The sequence below is a fragment of the Dioscorea cayenensis genome, chromosome 17, assembly GCF_009730915.1.
Source record: "Dioscorea cayenensis subsp. rotundata cultivar TDr96_F1 chromosome 17, TDr96_F1_v2_PseudoChromosome.rev07_lg8_w22 25.fasta, whole genome shotgun sequence".
Classification (NCBI taxonomy): domain Eukaryota; kingdom Viridiplantae; phylum Streptophyta; class Magnoliopsida; order Dioscoreales; family Dioscoreaceae; genus Dioscorea; species Dioscorea cayenensis.
Genome location: NC_052487.1, coordinates 11,414,329 through 11,428,873, shown reverse-complemented (window position 1 = coordinate 11,428,873; position 14,545 = coordinate 11,414,329). Strand labels below are relative to the sequence as shown.

Below are 14,545 nucleotides of genomic sequence, written 5' to 3'. Positions count from 1 at the left end.
GAATGTGGCATGGCTTCGGTGAGACGGTATGTTAACTTGTCATCACCAACTCGTAATGTCAACTTCCCACCGTCCATGTCAATGAGAGCCTTGGAAGTGCACAAGAATGGCCTCCCAAGTATCAATGGAACCTCGGCATCCTCATCAACATTCAACACTACAAAGTCTACCGGAAATATGTACTTGTCAACTTTTACAAGTACATCTTCAATGATGCCCCTCGGATGTCTAACTGTTCGAGCAGCCAATTGAAGTGTCATCCGAGTGGGTTTAGGCTCTCCCAAGCCTAGCATCTCAAAAGTAAGTATAAGGCATGATGTTGATGCTAACTCGTAAATCCGGCAATGCCTTTTATTCCCCCAAATTATCAATGTTGCATGGAATGATAAAGCTTCTACGGTCCTTCTTCTTGTTCGGCATATTCTTTTGCGACACTGCCGAACAAGAGGCATCTAAGATCATAGATGTACTCTCTTCTAACTTCCTCTTATTTTTCAAGAGGTCCTTGAGAAGCTCTACATAGCGAGGAATTTGAGACAACACCTCGACAAATAGGATGTTGATGTGCAACTGCTTGAATAGACCCAAGAACTTCTTGTATTGCTCATCATTTTGGTCGTTCTTCAATCTTGAAGGTTAAGGGATTCTTGGCTTGTAAGGTGGGGGTACCACCTTATTCTTTTTGGCTCTCTCCTTAACCTCCACGACCTCGGGTGACTCAATATTGGTCTTCTCATTAGGAAGTCTACTCTTAACTTCACGACCACTTCTCAAAGTGATCGCCTTTACATGTTCCCTTGGGTTTATCTCCGTGTTGCTAGGTAAACTCCCTTGAGGTCTTTTCGAGAGTGACTTCACAATTTGGCCCACTTGATTCTCCATGTTGTGCAATGATGCAGTGTAGTTGCGAAGTGTGGCGTCAACCGATTGAAATCTTGTATTCGATGATGAAATAAACTTGGTCAAAGCCTTCTCTAGGTCGGTCATCCAATTTTCCAACCGTGAAACTCTATTCTCCATGTTTGGGGCTTACTGTTGTTGGATTCCTGGTAGTACCATAGTCTTCTGTTGTCCTTGATTTCTCCATGAAAGGTTTGGATGGCTCCTCTACCCCAGATTGTAGATATTGTTATACGGATTTCCTTGACCTCTCATTGCATTACCTACAAAATCAACCTGTTCCACAGAAGTAGTACCACCAATCAAAACAAGGCAATCAGATGGTGCATGTCCTTCCCCACACCTAGTGTAACTCATCACGGCCCTACTCTAGAAGAAGTTAGAGTGTCTAACTTCTTGCTCAATAACTCAACCTGGGCCACTAATGATGTGACTGCATCAATCTCATGAAGTTCGGCTACCTTCTTTTTGTCCCATGTATTCCACTGATAACTGTTCATAGCCATTTCTTCGATGAGATGTTGGGCTTCATCGGGGGTCTTGCTCTCTAAGGTACCTCCTACTGCAGCATAAAGTAACTGTTTCATGATTAGGTTCAAACCACTATAGAAAGTTTGAATAATCATAAACTTGGGGAACCCATGTTGAGGACATTTCCGCAGGAGCTCCTTGAACCTGTCCCATGTCTCAAAAAGAGACTCCAATAATGTTTGCACAAACGAAGATATCTCATTCCTAAGCTTCACAGATTTTCTTGGAGGCAAATATCGGGCAAGAAAAGCTTCTACCATCTCTTTTTATATAGTGATCGATGCTCTAGGTAATGAATGTAGCCATTGTTTCACTCTTCCTTTCAAGGAAAATGGGAAGGGTCTCAACTTGATAGTATCATCCATTACTCCATTAATCTTGAGCATGTAACACACTTCCTAGAAGTTCTAAATATGATTATTTGGATCCTTACCAGCCAAACCATTAAATTGTAATGACTATTGTAACATCTGGATGAAGCCTTGTTTGAGCTCAAAACTTTGAGTCATAATCGGTGGTCGCACAATAGTAAACTGTGTGCCAAAAACTATAGGTCTAGCATAATCTGAGAGTGTCCTCTACTGCTCATTCTATTCTGCCATATTATCAGACCCTTCACCTTCTATCTCAGCTTGATTTGACTATTCTTACATAGGTTCTTTCCCCCTTCTATAAATTCTCCTTCCAATGTCTGGATCACTTTCAAACAATGTTGAAGGTTTTCCTTAGGTCATAACCTGGAGCTACAACTAGAGAAAGAAAACAAATCAGAATGATGGAAGAATAAGAAAGTGTGAAATAGAACAAGTGATGAATAACTAAGATAGCAAAGTGCAAAATGCTTCAAAAATGCCTATTCCTCGGCAACGGTGCCAAAAACTCGATATACCCCTTGAGAGTGCGTACCGCAAGTTCATGGATTGTCAAACTAATAAAGTACACTGGTGAGTGGATAGTCGTATCCATAGGGAATAGTGCTCAGAAACACAAGAATTGCTATTTAACTATGGTGAAGATGATTCAAGAGTGGTGTGAATAATATCAATGCAAATAAAAGTATAGAGAAGAAACGAAAGCATAATAGGGATAAGGAGAGGCAATCGATAGAAAATGGGGTACCCGGGTATTGCTCACCCTAGGACTATTGTTTCAAGTGAAAGACCAATCATTATGTCTCCAAACTGATATCTAATGAGTCATGAAAATCCTAAAACACATGATTCAAAACCTAAGGTCAACCTGACTAACCTTCACACTATGCCCTAGCAGAAAGGGATACTCTCGATACCTCACAATGTGTGGGGCTGCATGAAGATTTGGGAGCTCCAAGTGATAAACCCTATTCCGTAATATAGATTTAACCCTTTGGTCTAATCGAAAGACCCCTAACCATAATTAAACCCCAGCACTAAGGATTACTTCAACACTTCACTCTGTTGCTTGCGCAACTAAGCCATAGTGGAGTTTGTCTCTTAGCACTTCACTCTATTTTGACGACAAAGAACTCTTGGAATGTGGAAGTAGGATATATCACATCAGAAAGGAAATAGGACATTCCGCTACCTCTCAACTCACCCTCTCGACCCTCTACAACCTAGTTTTGTCTAACCCCCATGGTGTGTTACTCATCCACAAGGATTACCAAAATGAATTCTCAACCCTAGTGTCACTCTAAGGGAAAAATCAATTCAACAAGCATTCAAGGTTGAAACTCAATTAAAAATATCAATTAAAAAAACATAATGAAAGATCAATGAAATAAAATTATCCTAGGGTTTACAAGCCCAAGACCTACTAGGGGTTTAGCTCTCCATGGAGCATGATACAATCAATAATGAAATCGAATGTAAAAGCATGCAATCCATAAGTAAAACCTCCTCGTAGTCTGTATCGATGGTCTTGTGGAGTTGCCTCGTCTTCTCTAAGGGTTCCCTTGTCAAGCCTAGTGTACACCTCGCCGAATAGATGCTGACAAAAGCTTTCCCAATAACTATCTTCTGAAGGAACGCGGTGTCAAAGGCCGTAGAACCACTCCAACGATTTAGCCAAAGCCTCTCCAAACCCTAGCTACGAGCGCCTCCAAATATAGGGAAAGCATGAGAAAAAGATTGGAAAAGAATCCGAAATCACGGCTTTTATAGGGGCTGGAATCGGGAATCCACACGGGCGTGTGGAATTTTCATATACTCGTGTGAATTTTCAGACGTTGATTTCCTGCGAGCTATGAACAGTAACTACTACATGGTTTTGCTACATTGATTTGCTACAGTTATCAAATACGATTTATTTTACATTGCTTCTTACCTAAATTTATTAGTTTATTCATTATTTGTAACAATTCTTTACTTAGGTGGGTGAAATTTATTTATTCCATACATATTCATTCACGAGCTTTTGGTATAAAATAAAATGGTTGTAGTCTTTGGAATGACAATTGGTATCTTTATTACATTAGTTATATCAATATCTTTAGTTTCGTAGTCAGGAGTATAATAAGTCAATTTATAATCTTTAACACCAGCTTTGAATCCAACACTTGCTTCGAACTGTTATAGTATTTCGCCAAAATACTCCTGAATCCACACTTTTCATCGAGGCCACATGAATGGGCACACATTCATACTGTAGATCGTTTTCCATCATCATTGAAATCACATTGACAAAGATCTTGCTAGTATTGCACAACTCAAAACACAGGAGTATGACTGCCTTTGTACCCCTCCAATTTGTATATTTTCTTGAACACAATGGATGTTGGCACACACCCAAATGTCTTTGAGCATAACTTGTGTCTTCACGTTTGTTCAATCCAAGAACTTCATCAAAAATTGCATCTATGATCTACTTTTGCTTCCTTTCCTTCGCAATTATCTCCACAACCCTACATGTACAAAAGAACACATATACACAAGAATAAGTGATAAAATCTGAGAAAAGTAATGCTCAATGTAAGAAAAGAATACTTCGTATTGCTAATACACAAGCAATTATCATTGGGTTAACGATGGTGATGAAGCTACCCTCGTCTTGGCTCCTTGTTGTGTGGACCAAAATAGCACCTGATCACCTCAAATCTTGTGCAGGAGTAGTGGACTATGGATGATGTTGATAGAGAGGAAGAAGACTCCGGTGCTACTAGAGCTGGTGTAGGTGGTCAAGTGGGCTGATAAGTGCTTGTGTGATAAGAATGTGAAGTGTTCTTTCCTTATGATGAGCATTACTTTTATCAGGTTTTAGTGCTAATACTTGTGCATTTGTGCTACTTTCATGCATATTGGGTTGTGAAGCCGAATGTTAAAGAAAAAAGCCAATAGAGATCATGTACGCACTATTTGGAGGAAACCTTGAGACGGGTCAAACGTAAAGACATAAGTCAGGTTCAAGATGTTAAAATGTGTGCCAATCTCCATGTATTCAAGCTAGCAAAATGGTTTGGACGGGCACAAAGGAAGTCACATTCGAGTATATTGGCTTATACATTGATAACAAGATCTTCACCAATGAGGCCGGTTATTGAAAACAACAAAGCAATCTATGACGTGAACGTGTGCCCATTGATGTTACCACGATGAAAACATGGATTCAGGAGTGTTTCGGGCCGGTATTGTAGCAGGTATTGTTCACAGCCGGCTGAAAAAGAGAATTCTAGAGAATCCTCACAGGTGTGTCAAAATTATCCACGCCCGTGTAGAAATTCCATAGACCCGTGTGGCAAATCTACAGGGGCATGTGGATGCCCGATTCCAGCCCTATTTAAGCCGTAATTCTACCCCGATTTTAGCTTTCTTTTTCTCCATTCTTTCCAAAACTTGAGAGGGGGCGGTGGCTAGGGTTTGGAGAGGTATTGGTAGGGTTTTTGGAGAGGTTTTTTGGCTTTGACATCGCGCTCCACTTGGAATAAGGTTATTGTGAGAAGAGACCTGATGACACTAACACTTGATTTATTTTCTTTCGTCTTATTACTTCTGCATTTTTATTCTGGACTTGTATACTCAAAAAAGACTTTCCTTCTGAGTTTATTTTCATTTTATGTTCTCGAGTTGTATTCATTACCTTATCTTTTATATACTCGAGTTGTTTTTATTTTATTAAGCTTCACTAAACCCCATCGTGTATGCGTGCAGATGGTCTTGTCATCATGTGAATTGAGACTTGTCATGGGCACGGCCAATGGTGCTTCAGCACTTGGCCGTGTGTGCTTCACAACCCGTTGGAACATAACTCCCAAGGATTTAGCTCCATCAAATGAAACACTAGGAGTCAGGGAAGTATTGTTTTGATTGCTTCTCCCACATTTGTTCTTGATTGATATACATTATAAGTGAGCTTGCATGTGTACATTGGGGACAATGTACAACTTAAGTGTGGGGGGGGGAGTTTCATAGTGTACACATCTCTTTTGATAAGTGCTTGTGTGATAACAATACGAAGTGTTCTTTCCTTATGATGAGCATTACTTTTATCGAGTTTTAACGCTAAGATGTGTGTATTTATGTTATTTTCATGCAGATAGGGTTGTGAGGCTGAATATTAAAGAAAGAAGCCAATGTGGATCGTAAATGCACCATTTGGAGGAAATCTTGAGAAGGTTCAAACGCGAAGACATAAGTCGGGTTCAAAATGCGGGAATGTGTGCCAACCTCCTCGTATTCAAGTTAGCACAATGATTTGGAGGGGCACAAGGGCAGTCACATTCAAGCATTCCGGATTGTGCATGTATAGCAAGATCTCCACCAATATGTTCGTTATTGAAGAAGCAAAGCAATCTAGGACGTAAACGTGTGCCCATTTACGTTACCTCGATGAAAGCATGGATTTGGGAGTGTTTAGGGCCGGCACTGTAGCACGGCACTGTAGCAAAACATTGCAGTAGGTACTGTTCACAACCGGTCGAAGAAGGATGAAAACAGAGAATCCACACAGGCATGTGGAAATTCCACACGGCCGTGCGAAAAATCCACAGGGGCGCCCACATGGGCCCGTGGATTCCCGATTCTGGCCCTATTTAAGGCCGATTTCAGTGGTCTTTTCTCCATCTTTTCCCCAACATGAGAGAGGACGGTGGCTAGAGTTTTGAGAGGTATTTGGCTAGGGATTGGGAGAGGTTCTACGGCTCCAACATCGCTCTCCGTTTGGAAGAAGGTTAGTATGAGAGCTTTCGTCGGCACCGATCCAGCGAGGTGTATCGTAGTGACAAGATCCCCTTGCGTATATCCCGCAAGTGCACGGGTTTCTTGAAGTAATAATCCCGGGTGAGCGGGGTCGAATCTATAGTGAGTAGGGAGTAAAGACACTTAATTCGATTCTTAGCTATGTGGAGTATCAACAATGATAAGTGTGATAATGATTCAATTCTCAACAATTAAAAGCAACAAGTAAGAGAGCAAAAGTAAGGAGGAGGCAAGGCAATCGATAAAGATGGGGTACTCGGATGATGCTTCACCTAGGAAAATCGTTTCAAGTGCAAGAACTCTCTATTATGCTTCCCAATCAATGCAATGGTGAGTCGTGGAAATCCTTACATACATAGTCCCAAATCTAAGGTCAACTATGCCTAACTCTATTCATGTCCCGGAGGAGAGATTAAATAACCTCTCAACCTCGCACTCGAATAAAGTTGCATTGAGCTCTAGGGATTCCAAGTGATAAATCGCTTCCTAATTATAGACCTAACCCTTTGGTCCAGCCAGAAGGTCCCTAGCCACAATTAAGCCCTAGATACTAAGATCCCCTCAATGCTTCACTCCATTGCACGCGCAACTAGGCCCAAGAGGAGGTTCATCCCTTAGACCATTCACTCTATTATGGCCGCAAAGAACTCAAGGAATGGAGGTAGAATCTATCACGTTGGAGGGGAAAGGGGATGCTCCTGTACCTCTCGACTCACCCTCTCAACCCTCTTCAACCTAGCTTTGTCTAACGCTCGTGGTGTGTACCTCACTCACAAGGTTACCTACAAGAACTCTCAACCCTAGTGTCACTCTAGTGAAAATGTTCATACAATCAAGCATTCAAGAATGGAACTCATAATAAACATCAATTTATTGAAAGCATAATAAAGAAGTTCAGAGAAACGAATACATCCTAGGGTTCACAATCACCCAAGTACCCACTAGGGGTTTAGCTCTCCATGGAGCTAAATACAATCAAAGAAATTGAATGTAAAAGCAATGAATCCATAAAGAAACCTCCTCGATGGTCATGTCGATGGTCTTGTGGAGAGTCCTCTACTCGTCGTCCAAGGATTCCCTCGTCCGGTATAGGATACGCCTCGACGGAAGCTCCCCTACCAACCTTCTTCCTCAGGAATGACGATGTCGGAGCCGTAGAACGTCTCTAAAACCTTGGCCAATACCCCTCAAAACCCTAGCCGAAGCCCTCTCTCAAGTTGGGGAAAAGATGGAGAAAAGAATACCAAAATCGGGGTTGAATCGGCTTTAAATAGGGCTGGAATCGGGCAACTCCACGGGCGTGGACGCTACACGCGCCTGTGCAGAATTTCCACACGGGCGTGGATAATTTCCACACGCCCGCGTGGATTCTCTGTTTCTCTGATTTCTCGGCCGGCTGTGAATACTGCTACAGTACTTGCTTTATTGCTATGCTACAGTTTTTGACCTGAATACCTTCCCAATTCCATACTTTCATCGGGGTAACGCAAACGGGCACACGTTCACATCGTGAATCACTTGCTTTTTCAATGATATATATGTTGGTGGAGCTCCTGTTCTTATATGCATAAGACGGAATGCTCGAGTGTAACTGCCTTTGTGCCCCTCCAAATGGCTGTGCTCACTCGAATGCGAGGAGGTTGGCACACACTCTAACATCTCACACCTGTCCTATGTCTTCGCGTTTGAACCTTAGCAAGATCTCCTCCAAAATAAGTGCATTATGATCCACATTGGCCTATTTCCTTCATACTCAGCCTCACAACCATACCTGCATAAAAGTAACATAAAAACACACATATTAATGTTAAAACCTGAGAAAAGTAATGCTCAACATAAGGAAAGAATGCTTCGCATTCATATCACACAAGCACTTATCACGTAGGCTGGACAAAGGGACCCTTGGACGAGTAGAGGACTCTCCACAAGACCATCGTCACGACTATCGAGGGGTTTTCTATGGATTCTTTGCTTTTACATTTGATTTCATTGATTGTAATTAGCTTCATGGAGAGCTAAACCCCCTAGTGGGTACTTGGGTATTTGTGAACCCTAGGATGTATTCGTTTATTGAACCTCTTTATTATGCTTTCAATTAATTGATGTTTTATTTGAGTTCAAATCTTGAATGCTTTATTGTATGAATACTCTCTTAGAGTGACACTAGGGTTGAGAGTTCTTGTTGGTAACCCTTGTGACTGAGTGGTACACCACGAGAGTTAGACAAAGATAGATTGGAGAGGGTTAAAAGGGTGAGTCAAGAGGTAGCGGACGTCCCATTTCCCCTCCGGTGTGATTTATTCTACCCCCATTTTTTCAAGTTCTTTGCAGTCATAGTAGAGTGAATGGGCTAAAGGATGACCTTCCACTGGGGCTTAGTTGCGGGTGCAACAGAGTTAAGCGTTGAAGTGATTTTAGCACCTAGGTCTTAATTGTGGCTAGGGACCTTCCACCTTGACCAAAGGCTTAGACCTACATTTAGGAAGAAGATTTATTACTTGGAATCCCTAGAACTCATTGCAATTCTATATGAGTGTGAGGTACAACGGGTGCACAATGGGTGTACAATGGGTGCCCAATGACTGTTACATATTGATTTAGACCAAGTCACTATGAGTTTTTTGGGCTAGTAGGCCTTTGAATTCCCCTGGTTCGATCCTAGAACACAATTGACGCTTAACACCTATAATAATTAATAATCAAGATAACTACCATACAAACTTCCAACTCCTTCTAAGTGTGCTTAATGACATCTCTAGTTGTATTGTTTAATAATGTTGTATAAGTAAACTAAAGAAAGTGCATAAATGATTAGGCTATTGATTAAGTGAAAAGGAAGTAATAGGAGCCTCTCGCGATTCTTGGGAAAATATGACTCTTGTGCTCACCCACGAGGTACTACTTGATGACCCATACACTTGCGGTATTACAGACCAATTATAGTATTAAGTGCATATATTTTTATATTTGCATAATTTATACACCCCATAAGTGTAATTCAGTAACCCTTCGACATTAGTTGAAGGTGATCCAGAGATTGAACGAAGAATTTATAGATGGGTAGAGGAACCAGTAGAAGAACAGAACTATCAAGATTAAATGGAGATTGAGGAGTCTGATAATATAGCTGAGCAGAATGAGGAACAGAGGACACTCTTAGACTGTGCAAGATCTACAGTTCATAGCACACAATCTAGCATTGTTAAGCCATCAATTACAGCTTAAAGCTTTAAGCTCAAGCCGGATTTCATCCAGATAGTATAGTAGTTTGCACAGTTTAATGGTTTGATCAACAAGGATCCAAACAACCACATCGAGAACTTCTTAGAAGTGTGCAACATGATAAAGATCATTGGGTTATAGATGATGTTATTCAATTGAAGGCCTTCCCATTTTCCATAAAAGGGAGAGCAAAATAGTGGTTACAACCGTTACCTCGACCATCGATCGCTACATGGGAGGAAATCGTTGAAGCTTTTCTTGCTAGGTGTTTCCCTCTCAGAAAATCTGCAAAGCTCAAGAATGAGATATCCTACTTTGTGCATATGGAATTGGAGTCTCTTTTTGAGACATAAGAAAGGTTCAAAGATCTCCTATAGAAATGTCCTCAACATGGGTTCCCCGAGTGGATGATTGTCTACACTTTCTACAATATGTTGAATCCAAGCACAAAACAGTTACTTAATGCTACAGCAAAAGATACCTTAGGAAGCAAAACCCTGTAATCCACCTGCCAACTCATCAAAGAAATGGCTATGAACATTTATCAATGGAATACTCGTGACAAGAAAAAGGTAGCCTGTCTTCATGAGATTGATGTATTCACATCCCTAGCAGCCTAAGTAGAAGCATTGAGCAAAAAGTTAAATACTCTAACTTCTCCAAGAGTGGTAGTAGTAATGAATTGTGAGGGATATGGAGGTATATATATCTCATCTGACTGCACTATCTCTATTTGTGGTGCAGCACTTATTGAGCAGGTGGAGTTTGTGAGGAATGTAGTGAGAGGCCAAAGCAATCCCTATAGTAACAAGTTCAATCTGAGGTGGCAAAATTACACAAATTTTTCTTGGAGTAATCAGGGGCAGGTGAGACCTTCTGCACCACAAAGTTTTTAGCAACAATAGTCACTGAATTTAAAAAATTGACTTTCAAGTCTAGAAAATCGGAGACAAAGTTTAGAAAGTGCATTAACCAAATTCATCAAGTCTTCCAACACACGCTTTCAGGGCGTAGAGACTACGCTTCGCAACCACACTATATCATTGCACAACTTAGAGAATCAAGTGGGACAAATTGTGAAGTCACTTTAAGTGAGACCTCAAGGGAGCTTTCCTAGCAACACAGTGACAAACCTAAGAAAGCAGTTGAAAGCAATCACTTTGAGGAGTGGTCACAAACTTAAGAGTAAGCTGACAGCTGAAACGGTTGCACATGATTTACCCTAGGAGAAAAAGATTGAGGAGAAGGGTAAGGAAAGGGAGGTAGCTCCCACACCTACAAACCAAGGATCCTCTACCCTTCAAGGCTAGAAAATGACCAAAATGACTAGCAGTATAAGAAATTTATGGGCCTATTTAAGCAGTTTACCATTAATATCCCATTCGTGGAGGCATTGTCACAAATACCTCAATATGCGAAGTTCATGAAAGACCTCTTGACCAACAAGAGGAAGATGGAGGAAAGTGCACCTATGATTTTAGATGCATTATGCTCAGTGATTTTGCAAAAGAACATGTCAAACAAGATAAAGGATCCTGCAAGTTTTATCATCCCATGGAACAATTGGAATTTGGGTGAAGAAAAGGCATTGGCAGACTCAAGGCTAGTAGTAATGTGATGCTTACACTTTCTTCCAAAAGTTGGGTTTTGGAGAACCAAGGCCTACTCGCATGGCGCTTTAGTTAGCTGATCGTTCAGTAAGACGTCTGAGGGGTATTGATAAGTGTCTAAATGTAGGTGTTTTCATATATATATCGTATTCACATTGCATGTATTTTGTGAGGTTTGATGCCCGTTTTGCGCTTAATCTTCTACTATTTACTGTATAGGGCATAAGAAAGCCACGGAGAAAAAGAAGATATCATTTAGATGAAAACAGAACAAAATAGCAATTTCATACCACCCCCATACCACCCAGTATGGGGGCCATATACACTATAGCAGCGGGATGAAATTGAAGCTGTCTGCCCAGATTTTCATACCATGTGAGGTTTGATGCCCGTTTTGCGCTTAATCGTCTACTATTTACTTTATAGGGCATAAGAAAGCCACGGAGAAAAAGAAGATATCATTTAGATGAAAACAGAACAAAACAGCAATTTCATACCATCCCCATACCACCCAGTATGGGGGCCATATACACTATAGCAGCGGGATGAAATTGAAGCTGTCTGCCCAGATTTTCATACCACCAAGTATGGGGGCCATATGGAGGCCGTATTCAGGCCATATGGACCCCGTATGTATCCTATATGGAGCGTGAATCTAGATTATTTGAGTGCTATATGACCCCCATATGACCCCAATACGACCGGTGTGCCATGAGGGGTATAAAAGCTAACTTTTAGGGCAGAACAAGGGACTTTTTCTGGACATGTTTTGAGATACCACTTGACAGACTTTGGGTGACCTTGGGAAAGAGAAGAAGGGCAAGGAAGCTAGGAGATCATTCAAGGGCAAGGTCCAAGGCTCTCAAGGCAAAGGCAACATCATTTAAGGGGATATCAACCACGATTTGAAGGAAGGAGACCCACGGCTAGAGGAAGCGTCATTCGGCATTCCTTTGCTGGGGGAAGCATCATTCAGCACATTCTCTACCTCCTCCACCATTTCATCTAGGAGTCTCATCTATGCTTTTGCTTTGTGTTTTGCTTGATTGTGTTATATGTTGTGGGATGATGATACACTAGACCCCAAAGGCCACCGGGTGTTGGTGAACCTTGGGGGGTTTTATCATGTATTTTGGATAATGACTTGTTAATTCCATGCTTGGGTTATCTTGAGATTTAATCCATTGTTTTCATACTAGGTGCTACACTAAGGAGAAATCCGTAGCCATTTTATGAGAGATGCATGTAGATGTGACCTGCTCACATGTATTAGATCATGAACGGATTAGAAGGGGATACTTGTATCATCACGCTGAGAAATTGGGTGTTGGTATCCCTCCATGTTAGGTTTAAGCCGAAGAAGAGTAGGTTTACTCCTATTTGGGTTTTCCTCGTACTTAATGCAATCGTAGAAACATCGATTTGGAAGAAATTCCTATCAATGCTCGTATGGGATTAGGGTTCAATCGGCGAGAAATTAGAATTGTTCTAATCTAGAAACCTCTTGGTCCAATTTACCCTTGCATCTTTTGATCATCATCCATGTTTCATGATAACCCCCAAAAGGGGATCCACATCCATAGGCCTTTGCATTACATTGATTCTCTTGCTTGCTCATTGCTTGTTCTCTCTAATTTGTTGGAAATCTTGTTTTAGTTTTTATTGCATCTAGTAGAGTTAATTCCATCACTTAAGATCTTAGGTTAGATAATAGTTCGAGAAGGAGTAATAGGAGATCCTTAGCCTCATGGAATACGATCCTTGTGTCTTCACACGAGGTATTACTTGGCAATCTCGTACATTTGCGGGGAAGAAATCAAGTTTTTGGCGTCGTTGCCGGGGACACTTTAAAGAATTCTAGGAATCTTTTCAATTATTACTCTAGCCATTTCATTATTTACTCATTTTTTATCGTTATTTTTCTTTTGCTTTGATCTTAACATTCTACCATTTTTTCTTGGTTTTGCAAGGTACTGTGCATGACACGTTTAAATCCATCGACCTTGATTACACCGGATAGTGAAATTGAAAGAACTTTGTATCGGAGATTGAGAGAAGTTGGTGAAGGGTCAGGTACACAAAACATTGAAATTGAGGATAGAGAGTCTTCAATCATGGCCGAAGAGCGACGCACTTTATCCGAATATGAAAGAACTCAATTGAAGGGTGATGAGTTTAGTGTTCAAGCACCATCCGTGGCATCCAACAATTTTGAAATTAAAGCAAGTACAATCACCATGGTCCAGAACTCGGTTCAATTCAATGGTATTGCAAATGAAGATGCACATGACCACCTTTCCCGGTTCCTCCAAATTTGCTCTACATTCAAGATTAATGGGGTGTCAGACGATGTTATCCATTTAAGGCTATTTCCATTCAGTTTGAGAGATGGGGCATATCGTTAGCTTACATCATTATCTCCAGGGTCTATAAAAACATGGAAGGATATGGTTGAGAAGTTCCTTAGGAGGTATTTTCCGCCAAGCAAAGTAGCCAAATTAAGACAAGAAATTTCAGCCTTTAAACAAGGGGAGTCCGAAACATTGTTTGAAGCCTATGAGAGATTCAAGGATCTCCTTAGAAGGTGCCCCCATCATGGTTTTGCTTCATGGATACGAGTACAAATCATCTACAACGGGCTGAACTATGCTACTCGCCAACTTATTGATGCCGCAGTGGGTGGTTTCCTTAGCAACAAGTACCCCGATGAGACTGAGCAATTACTTGAGTCTATAGCAAGCAATGAATTACATTTGGCCTCAAGGGGATTTTCACAAAAGACTGCTAGAATTTATGAAGTGAGTAGTAATGCTGCCTTGGCTGCAAAGGTTGATGTGTTAACTCGAAAGCTTGATCTTCTTATGGGCAGTGGTTTGAGGTCAGAATCAGTGATGAGTTATAGCACTTGTGGTGGTGGACATGGTGCAGCCCAATTTCCTATTTCTAGCTCCTATGTTTCTTCCATTAAGAATGTCGACTACATTGGGGGGTAACGAAATCAAGGTAACCTGCATAGCTCAAGTTACAATCCGGGATGGAAGAATCACCCAAATTTTGCATGGAACCAAGGCAAACAACAAAGAGGTGCACCACCCCAAGGATCTCAATTTC

General features: G+C 41.1%; 3 non-coding genes across 3 annotated transcripts; 1 reads left to right on the top strand and 2 right to left on the bottom strand.

Annotated features, from left to right (window-relative positions):
* Window positions 1-1,536: 1,536 nt before the first annotated feature.
* Window positions 1,537-1,643, top strand: LOC120281554. Its single transcript, XR_005542692.1, has one exon. It is a non-coding gene; the product is annotated as a small nucleolar RNA R71 (small nucleolar RNA).
* An 8,471-nt stretch (window positions 1,644-10,114) lies between these two features.
* On the bottom strand, window positions 10,115-10,221 carry LOC120281540. Its single transcript, XR_005542678.1, has one exon. It is a non-coding gene; the product is annotated as a small nucleolar RNA R71 (small nucleolar RNA).
* A 3,708-nt stretch (window positions 10,222-13,929) lies between these two features.
* On the bottom strand, window positions 13,930-14,036 carry LOC120281434. Its single transcript, XR_005542574.1, has one exon. It is a non-coding gene; the product is annotated as a small nucleolar RNA R71 (small nucleolar RNA).
* Between the last annotated feature and the right edge of the window lie 509 nt (window positions 14,037-14,545).